The sequence below is a fragment of the Rhagoletis pomonella genome, unplaced genomic scaffold (genome assembly GCF_013731165.1).
Source record: "Rhagoletis pomonella isolate Grant_MI unplaced genomic scaffold, Rhpom_1.0 Rhpom_scaffold_00003, whole genome shotgun sequence".
NCBI lineage: Eukaryota > Metazoa > Arthropoda > Insecta > Diptera > Tephritidae > Rhagoletis > Rhagoletis pomonella.
Window position 1 is genome coordinate 22,280,194 of NW_023458557.1, and position 11,435 is coordinate 22,291,628.

General features: G+C 36.4%; 1 pseudogene; it reads right to left on the minus strand.

The window, feature by feature from the left end:
• Positions 1 to 2,850: 2,850 nt before the first annotated feature.
• LOC118736104 overlaps positions 2,851 to 11,435 on the minus strand; it is a 38,994-nt pseudogene continuing 30,409 nt past the window's right edge.

Sequence of the window (11,435 nt, forward strand, 5' to 3'; positions counted from 1 at the left end):
CCCCCCCATCCGGCGAGCTAAGCCTGGGCCTGCCACCATGCCTGGAAACCACCTCGTCCTACCCAGCAGGCACCCTCATAACAAATTGTTTACATAGAATTCAATATGAATAATATTTTTATTTAAAGACTGACAGTTATGTTGCAGAATCTTCATGTACTTCTATACTTGAAAGCGGATTATTAGTAATAAACTTGTGGTCTAAATCTAAGAAGAATTTCTTGAGTCTATCATCTAAGTGAGCAAAGGCTGTTACCCTTGCCGGAAAATTGATTATTCTAAAAGCATCACTTGCAATTTTAATCATTTCCAAAACCAGTTTCTCCATTTCGGACACAATGTGTACATTTTTTTTTTTCAGAACCCCGCCATAGGCTTCGATTGAGGCTATCCTCTTTTTTGTTTTGTCACTCATATGCTCACTGACTTCAATATATATTTTTTCTTTAATTGACTGGTTTTGTTTTGTCTGTGTTTTACCATCGCTGCGTAGCTTCTTGGTGTTAGAATCTCGTTTACTTCCGCATCCCTGTCTCTTAAGGTTTCTCGGCGTTGACCTAAGCCAGGAAACTCATCCTCATCTAACAAGCTAAAACGATTTGACGCAAAAGGCGTGTAAGTCTTTATTACTTCCCTCCTAGTTAGTTTTTTAATTGTCATTATTTTGCTAATCTCCTCTTCCTTTTCCCACTTTGAACATTTTTTCTTTTCGTTTGCTACATGATTTTCATCACCACAGAGAAGGCACTTGGTTTTGTTGCAAGCTGGCAGACAGCCCCCTTGGTTACCGCATTTAAGACACCTTTTGTTCGCCCTGCAGGCTTTTCCACCAGTTTAGACACTGACGTTAAAAAGGGTAAAAGCACTCAACTTCAATGATCGTATGGTTTAATTTTAGTTCTTTCGGCAATTAATTATTTGAGGCAAAGCCAATTTTAACAGAGAAAGTTGGGATTCGATTTTCAGATTCGCTACTCTCACGCCTTGTAAATCTTTGTACCAACGTTATTTTGACTTCAGAAATTGCATTTGACTTTATTTCATCCTCCGTAATGTCTGGAGGTATGTGCCTAATAACTCCATAGGTTTCAATGAAAGACCTCGGAATGAATGCTCTCATTTGCTTTTCTTAGAGTTTTTTGTTTCTTAAAATGTCATTTGCCGATTTTACATTTGTTATCCCCAGCTTAAATAGAGTCACCCCTATTGTCTTAATGGTATCTATATCTTCCAACCCCATGTCTTTAATTTTACTCCAAAGGTAGAGCCCATTTCGTACCCTAGTATTTTTAACCGCCTCCGATTTAGATGCATCAATTAGCACAAATATTTCACCTTAATGTTCGGTTGGGTAAAAAATAGTTTCCTTGTTTACGTTTTGGCGCCTTTCTTCGCCCTTTGTGCATGTCATTTTCTAGACGTACGTTTTGTTTCCCGCCATTAGTATTTTTCTCTTCTGTATAGTATAGTAGTAGTTCGTTTTGCACAGTTTTGTCATGTATGTCCTCCTGTATTTCATGTATGTTATCTACATGAGCGTCATCTTCTTGTCTAGCGTTTTGTACTTTACCGTTGGCAGAACCGCCATTTCCCGCTATACCACTTATACCACCAAAACTATTACGCACATGGCCATAATTTTCGTCCATGTATGCCCAGCCAAGCATTTCAGCGTCACCTGCCACCTGGCCACTACTTTTAGTCACATTCGGATTGCTTAAAAAATCATCCAATTGCATTAGATTTTGATTTAGAGGCCATTCCTTTTCTTCGCCATTTCCTTTTCTTTTCTTTTTTCTAGCTCTCGACCCTGACCTATAGGTTTTCTCCCGGTCAGAAGCCGACATGGTAGCAGATGACGCTGCCACACCACGCCACGCAATCGTTCTCAGGTTTCCCCGATTTTATAAAAAAAAAAACACTCAAAACTCCACACAAAATTAAGTGAAAAATATGATATGTATTTACCTGTTAAATTACCACACACCTGTATTCACTCAGGAACAGTATGTATTTAATAAAAGCACAACTCACCAGTACAGGAAAACCACTACCTTTCAACTCGGACGTTGAATAAGAAGTGGCAAATTAAAATTCCCAAAATATCAGAACACACTTTTTCCGAACAGAAAGATGCGCAAGCTCTATTAGAAGCTACGGAATACGATTATTCAATAAATTACCTGTAGAAATAAGAAATATAAACAATATCCTACTATTTAAAAGAAATGTAATAGACTTACTTTTATCAAATTTTTAATTAAGATTGTAAGTCAACACAAAATGTGATGACCACCACAATTATACTCAAATATGAATGCACCGCAATTTATTACTCAACACGTACCTATCTTTAGTTAGTAAAAATTCCTCTATCACAACTGATTGCAGTAAAATCCAAAAATATATTCGCTATCTTCTCGCACAAAATATTATATTTTTTGAGAAAATTTATGTATATATTTTATATGTTTATGTTGTTAATAAAGGAAAAAAAAAAATGAAATAAAAAAGAAAGCGAGTTTATAATAACGTGGTAAAAATGAGTACAACGGAAATCTGGTTCAACGATTCGTCAGACGATGAGAACTTGGTAAACTGGCCAGGAATTGAAAATGTTTAAGAGGGGTTAAGTGAAGTCTTTCGAATATATTTTGACATAAAATATATTTAAGAAATTTGTCTACAGATTTATTAAAAACTTCTGACTGTCTAAAGAGGCGTTTGTGAGCCAAATCTATTTAAAGTATTTTAAAACTATCAACAGCTTACGATGTTGTTCTCAGAGATCGTGCCAAATGAGTATTGGGATTTTCTTTCACAAGTAAAACCAGCCTTTCGAGCTTTTGTTTAATATTCACGACGGTAGAACTACATGAAATGAATAAAAATTGTTTGAAATTAGTGTCTAACCGCCATAAAGTCAAAAACAAATGCAAAATCATACAGTTTTCACAATTGTCTAACACTTCGCCGATGGTGTACATCGAAAGCAAAATTCTGTTCGACGGAAAATTCGATACCCAACGAAAATTTCGACACGGTTGCATAGCTCATAATTTCACTTTCGATGTTCGATCTTCGATAACCAGCGAAGATCGAAAATCGATTGCAACTCATAATAAGGGCCTAAAAATCACTAGTATTTTTAATGCAATCTTGCCAACAGCAGTGTTTTCTGCACACACTTGCATCCAGAACTCTCTTGGCTCACTTCGTGGTATTTAATAATCAAAGTGCTGTCTTCACTGATGTACAGAAGGTTTTCAGAAGCTTAATTGGTCATCTCAGTAGGTTTACTTTTCGGGCCACATGAAAACGGGTTTGTTATCCAGCTGAAGCCATCCTCAGAGTCAATGTTGGGAAAATATTCGACAATGGTTTTTTCTAAACCTTCCAAGTTAACGCTGGTAATGCGCGTTAACGCTAAGAAAATTATTTTACAGCCAATTTCCCGAAAGCAACTTAAGTGATAAATGATTTCAACTTTTTGAATGTTATATGGAAATTGCTAGCGAAACCGGCTGTTATAATTTTTTTTAATGTTAACTTCGAAGTTATATACGTTTTTCTGATTACTTTGTTTAATTATGGAGTTTTCATGCAAATTGCTAGAAATACTAAGATATACATGTCACCAATAAAAAAAATCTCGACGTGCTAGAAAAAACCAGAGATGTATTTTACTTTCGCAGGCCTCTGTTATCTTTGCAGCGTCATCCAATACGGGTTTTAAATCTAGTGGCGGCATCTTCCTAGTCGCCAGGGAATACCGAGGGATCATACAGTGACTTCTCGTGGCGTTTTCTGCCTCTTGCTTCATTCTGACATCGCTCCTTTCGTTTTTCCAACCACCGCAAATATCCGCACACTTGCTCCATTTCAAACCATTGTTCTGTGCAAATTTGTCGATAGCTTTCAAAATTTCGTCGCTAGTGGCGTAAGTCTGAAGTACTTCGTTCTTCGATTTGCATTGCGAATGGGTACCTCACTAACACGAGAAGACTGCCTCTTAAATCGTGTTGATTCAAGAATGATAGAATACAAGATTGCGCCGTCCTGGCCGTTGACATTTGTGTACCACAAGTAAACAAAGAATAGAGCGAAAAGAAGAATGAGTTGAAACTGTCAAAACAGTTCACTTTACAGCGAAAAACGTGTTTTAATTTTGTTAAATGCGAAAATATTGCATTTTCACATAATCTATTAGAGAATAGTGAACGTTAGTGCACTCGATTGCTTTGCAATCGAAGCTGCTGCAGCAAACGTTTTAGTGCAATCCATTGCTTTGCAATTAAGGCTGATGCAGCAAACTGCGGCAGCATCTCAGCGGGATTGATTAGTTAACTTGCTAAAGGAGGATGCTTGGAGCAGAAGCGAAGTCATTGTGATGAAATCCTGTCAATATAATAATAAAGAGACATTTCGAGAACGGTTTTACCGTGCCCTATGTACACAAAATGCAGCGATTCGTCGCAGCGCTGCACTTGCATCTACGCATCTCGCATCTTGACGGCTGTCGAAATTTAACACACGGCACTTCATTTTATTAGTTTTTACGCAGTCTTCAACTCAAAAATCACTCAAAAATTGCAAAGTAACACCATTTAAACTGATTTTTCACTTATACCTAAAATTCTCTTTGTCGCTGATTTGTAAACAAAGTTTATTTACAAGTTACCACAACTGTCAAAATCGGCAAAACCAAAGTACACGTGCGCAAAGCTGCTGCGCTTGTTACGAGAACAGCCCAGCCAGCAAAAAATCCGAATATGTATCCAAAAACGGGAAGAAAAGTGGATGAAACGCGGATTAGGTCTACAAAAGTACCGAAAGTGGCTGTGAAAAGAGTACGGTTTCGTCTATTTTTCTGAAAATTTTCCGATTCAATTTTACGTTGACAAAATGTACTGGGGAACTACGCTTAAGAGCGAAATATCCCTTTTCTGCAAGCTATTTGTGTTGTGTATGGGGTATGACGAGCCACTGAAGGTAATTTTAAAAAAAATCAAATTTTTTTGATTTTCTGGCCGCCATGTTGAAGTTTGATCAAACCGCTTGCGTTGTGTATGGAAAGTCTAAAGAATTTTTCCGCACTACTAGTATACTCTAGCCACTAGCGGCACCCAGGGTGCCGCGTCACCCACTTTGGGAAGGCCTGCCCTAGCTGGTGGAGAAACGGTACCAACATCAGTTTTAGAGCCTTGACCCCATAGCCCTCCACCTACTGTAGATGAGGTTATTGATAATCTGAGCAAATTGTCAAGTCCTCCAGTACATGAAAAAAACCTGGTGGTTTCGAGCCATATGTGCTTCGAGAACAGCTAATAGCAAAGAACGTAATATGGAAGACGGAGAAATACGCGGTGTTCCCTGGCACAGCTCTCAATTTTGATGATGTAAAAGCAGCTATAGATAATCTTCAGAAATATTTAAAACTATTTGTTTTGGTTTTCAGCTCATTAATGCTGCACCCAGGGTTGCATTTAGCGTCTATGAAAATAATTTAGGACGCGTTCCAAAATTAGCTATGAGCAACCAAAAGTTGGTTGGATTTAAGTGAAATAGTTCTTTATTAAATATTTATTCCCCTTATTTGGTAAAAAATAATAATTTTCCGCACAAAATTAATGTATGAAATGAAGTTAATAAAAATGAACGAATACATATCTTGAATTTTTTGTCATAGAGCCATTATTAAATAGATACGTATACAGAATTAAAGCGTTAGAGAGATAAATATATAAGCGCAACGCAATGACAATTATAATTTATTTAGAAGCATATCTTAGCTAAATGTTATATCGTCGCCTGGTTAAAAAATTGTCGCATGTTACTTCCGGCATGTTTTGGGAAATCACGATTGAAATTTGGGATGCAATTTCTCAAAAACACAACTACAGATTTTCTCCAAAGTGTCTGAGAATGTTTCTAGTTCACGATATTCTTAAATTATCTTTTTTTGAGTTTAGTGCTAGCCATTTATGAATTATGAAGGATTTTCTTTAATAACTTTCTAGTATACGCCATTTGTCACCAATTTTGTGGTCACTTTGAATGATATACGCCAAAAAGTGACACAATTTTTTGCTAAATTAACGATACTTTTTTACTTAATCAGCCTTATCGTGAGTTTCGCCAAAACACAATTTCCTCCGACATTTATTCATCCACCCGTAGTGAATACACGAGTGAAAAAGTGACCCGGTTCGGGAAAATTAAACTCATGATAGGGCTGAATATCTCAGAAATTAAAGAAAATATTCAAAAACAGATGCCGCTATTTGAAAGATCTTGATTAGTTGAGTACGACTGCATTATTAACTTAATGTGTACCAAACTACCAAAAAAGGAGATAACCAAAAACTGTTAACAAAAATTGCACTTACGACAATTTTTCATCCAAGCTACGATATTTGAATATTACTCGCATAATTTAGAACCTGTATGCAAACTTTTGGGAAAAAAAGTTAAGAAGTAGATTCATATGCTGAAAAGATATTTTCGCAGATTCGCAATTCATTTAGAGTAAATCTATCAGCCCTATCGCCAATTCCATGCAAATAAATCGCTCCCATAACTTAAATCGTGCAATTAATATATTTCACAATTAACTCAAATACTAAAGTACAAATAGTTGTAGAACCGCTTCGACGCAGTAAAATAAAAAAATGGATATTAATAAAATCAATATTCGTAATACATTTATATTTCAGTTAAACATGAGATGTTCAGTGGCACTTCAATATTTTTCTATCCATTTCTAAAATAATTTTCACCACATTAAATTGCTGCACAACACCCTAATTGCCGAAAATGCGTTGCTTGCAACCCTAGTCCTTTATGGGGACCAAATTTGGTAAAAAAAACAGCTCAGTTTGTTTACTGGATATACTGAGATACAACGTTCACATCTGTCATTTTGCTCAAAATGAATTGTCGAAGCTATTGTCAGGACGCCTACGCTACGGAGACAATTATCATCGTTTTTGAAACTAATACGTATTTCTTTATTGTCTTGACAGCATTGTCTAATGAAAACGCGCCGTAAGGCAAATGCGTCCATGTGTGTGCAAGAAAGGGATGCACTATCACACGCCCGGAGAAGTGGTCACTTTTTCCCCAAGCACATACAAAACTAACCGCTAAACTGACTAAAAGTTTTAGTAAGTTTTCCCAATAATTTACCCGATAATCATAGGTCAGGCTTCTTTCAGAGCACCTACTATTTTTAATCGAATCATTGTTTCGATACCTACTTGGTACCGAAAAGATAGTCCTTGTATCGACTCGCTTTGAGCAAGTGCCATATCTTGTCGGCCATATTTTTTCTATGGAAAATAATTGGATCGTTTTTATGAAAAGTAATTGCTTTAAGTAATAGCACCGCCAAAATCTAATGTGGAGACAAGGGCGTAGCCAGGATCTTATCTAAGGGGGGCCAAACGAAATATATGTATGTAGATACTTGTTAATTTTTTTGATATATTTTTATTTAACCATTTTTACACTAATAACAAACGTCTCGGATTTTCTGAATCATCTCGCGGTTTTCGGTAACGAGTTTTCTATGGACGCTCATGAGTCATAATCCCGAAAGCCTTTCTTCTCCTGTTGTGCTTCTGAGCCAGGTTTTTACCCTATGATGTGTACTAAACGATCGCTACACAGTCGCTGTTGTGCATGGAAAAGGGCTCAAAATGGAAATACACTTATTTCTTGCTTCAATATCCTTCAAATCTTCTTCGGACAAGTTATTTTTCCTGTTTCTTCCATAAATTGTACCAAAGGTTGAGTTCAATGCCCATAATCTATATATATAATTCTGAATGTCTGTTTGTTTATTACCTTAAAATTTTTGAACCGCGGCACGGAATCGCACGAAACTTTGCACACTTATTTGTTTTTACACCGGGAAGGTTATAGGTATGGTTTTATTTGCAACTACATAGTAAATTTTGCAAGGGCCGTGGCACCTCCCAGAGGTATGACATTTTTAATCAGCTATAACTTGGGAAACATTAGTCAAAAGAATTTGAGAAATGAGTTTATAAAAGGGGGCGTGGCACATCCCATAGGCGTGGAACTTTTATCAGCTATAACTTCGGAAGCAAAAGTCATATGAACTTGAAATTTGTTATTCAGACATATCTACCGAAAATATTATTGCATTTCATTCCATAAGAAACAAGCTATAAAACTGTCCTACCATATTCTGCTACCACGCGAGCAGAGCCGCGGGCTCAGGCTAGTTAGATCATAAATCTATTGAAAATGCTTCGCGTTCTTTTGTACCTTTTCACTGGAACATTTAAGCTCTATCCAGAATTACAGCAGACGACGGTAAAGCGGTTGCCGGTAAGTGACCTGCTGAACAGTTGCCGCAGTTAATCCGTCATAGTAAAATCAAGTGCGGCGCACGATGACTTCCGTCAGTTGTCATTTTGATTTGAAAATTTTCATTAAAATTAAATATTTTTTCGGTACGTGCATGTATGTAGATTTTCTGGAAGAAAAAATTGGTGAAAACATTGGCAAACTTGTCAAAATAATAGAAATTACAACAATCAACATTCTACAATCCCCGCAGGGAGGTAAAAATATAAATAAATTAAAATCAACCGAAAAAACGTCGGTGGTAAAAACGCTGCCGCCTCAATTATATTCCTTTGTGAGTTTTAATTTTGACAGTGGTTAACCGCCGATCGCTATACCGTCGTCAGCTGGAATTCTGGGTAGAGTAGGGTTGCCAGACGTATTGCTTTTGGGAGTAAACGTACTCCTTTTTATTGCAATGCACTCCCTTGTACTCCCAAAAAATAATATCTCTATATCTATATATGTACTCCTTTATTACTTTTGTACTTCTTTTGAACTCCTTTTCCCAGCTATTAATATTTTATCATAAACAGGGTGTAAAATAATAACTGTCGCACAGGGTTTTTTGAAAAATAAATTGGCCTTTATCTGTACAAAATTTTGCAATAGATATTAAAATAATTCAACTTGCAGGCAAAAGAGAACAGAAGACTGTGTAAGCAAAATGTTGTTTGCTCACGTTTAGTATAAACATACACGTTTAGTACATGCATACATACATATAGCAGCAGTTAATTTCATTTAAAGAAATGGCGTGTCGTCGATTTCCGCTGTAACGTATGTAAATAGTGCATATATTTAGGCGCAATATTTAACTTCTTCTGGCGGGGCGACATCTAGAGTCTTCTAGTTGCATATGATGCCTACAACGAGGTTGATATCTAGAATTTTCCATAAATAGCTTTGCTAAATTTATAGTATAAATGGTGGTCTGGACATACAAAATTGCAAGTTGAGAAAAGCGTTGTAAAATGGCCATACATTCAGGAAGAGTCCGGAATTATCTTGTAGAGTTTAGTTATTTATTGTTGCTTTGAAAAATATATCTAAAATATTTTTGTTTGTTGTACCTAATTAATGGTAATTTGTAACAATAAATTGCAGAAAACAAAAAAAAAAATTGTACTCCTCTTTTATGTATTGTACTGCTTTTTTTCTATCGAAAATAGAAATGTACTCCTTTCTTCGTTTCAGATTCTGGCAACCCTAGGGTAGATGTAGAGGTAGTACAATGGCTGCCATCTTGACAGCGAAAAAGCTGGAGTATTTTCATAGGAAAAGCGTAGTTGTAAAGATGGCGATAGTGAATACAGATATGGTTTTATTATAGACCAGTACTCATTTCCATTGAACGATGCAGGTTACTTCTGTTTTTTTTTTTTTTTTTTTACCTGCCAATGTGGTAGAGAAATTCTACTCCTCGATCGGCTGTAATCAAGCGAGATTTTTTAATTTACTCCGTAGTGACTCTTTCTGCATTCTTGCGATCATTCCAAAATATTTTCAATATGCTGACCAGCGGCGATGAGATCTAGTTATTATCTTCCTCTGCAAAATGTGTGCTATAAGTCCCAGCAACGTTGAATATTTAGCAATTGTAATTAAAGCAAAGATGAACATCACGCAATTGATACGCAGACTTTCTTGTGAAAAAGTTTTTCTGAATTTATGAATTTTCTAAATCTTCCACAGTTTAACGAAAATTTTCTGATAGCCTTATATTTTTCCGACCATTTTGTTTCACACAAACGTGGTATATTAGGAGCATACTTCTTGCGTGTCGTTGATTCACGAAAAGGAGGTTTATCACATCTTTCCGTTCATCACAGAATGGTAGGAGAAACTCAAATGGATTTTTAATTAAATTCTGTACCAATTCAATGCTTAGTGCTGTGCATACTTCATTGTATCAACGATGAAAAACGCAGGCTTATGTGGGAAGTGAGAGCATCGGTACGAATTCGATTACGCATACAATTCTGGATATTTTATTTCTTAATTTTTGAAATTCTCTTTCGTTATGTAGCTACGCCTTTGAGTGTGTATATATTTTTACAAGATTAGTGATACCACAGCAAAGTGAGAGCAATGCTTTGTAGTCGTAAAGTTTTTGGGAACCTTTCGAAGGTTGGAATTTTTGTCAAGTAATCGAATTACTCCCAGTGTTACTAATGAACAAATATACATATCGATACCTCAATTGAAAATATATTGAAAATATTTGAGAATTCTGAAATAGGGTGTTCTTGAAAAGTTTTCTGAGATAGGACGTTTTTCAATCAAATTCTGAAATAGGGTGATTTGAAAAGTTTTCTGAGATAGGGCGTTTTCGAACTGACTGCCGAAATAGGTCGATCTTCCAATCAGGTGTCGCAAAAGGTATGTCACAGATAATGCCTCGAAATCACGTTCGCTTTGTTGCACATACGGCTTTACCACGCCACCCCAATTACGTAGTTCGCTCTCTCATTCGTAATTCGCACTCCAATTACCCTTCGAATTACGTAATTCGCCATACAAAATTTTGAGAGCGAATTACTTCATTTGTTGGTAATTCAGATCCAATTACGATGCGAATTACGAACAAATCGGGGCCGCCTATAATTTTTATTGGAAATTTATCGAAACTAGCTCACAAATCAAAACTTGAATTTTTTCTGAGTACGAAAAGTAAAGTTTATAAATGTGTATATCCCTAATTTAGTACGGAAACTTATACATTTTTAGGAAGACCCTGCATTTTGCATACATTTTGTAGCGAAGAAAACAAAAACAAAACACAGGGACAGAGAATTGTCAAATCTAATTAAGAATGTGACCTTGGGAATGGGGTAATTCGCGATCGCAATTGGGGGCCCTAACAAAGTAATACAGGATGCTGTGGGTAAATGATATTAAAGGATGAAAACTTATCGATGTAAGTAAGGTATGTTGTTGTTGTAGTAGCGGCTACAACAACCCCGCCCAGATCGGTTAATATCTCATTCGTTTTCGTCAAGTTCAACTAACGGAAGCCCCAAGACGCGTTCAGCCTCAATGGGGTCGGTTCACAGGGA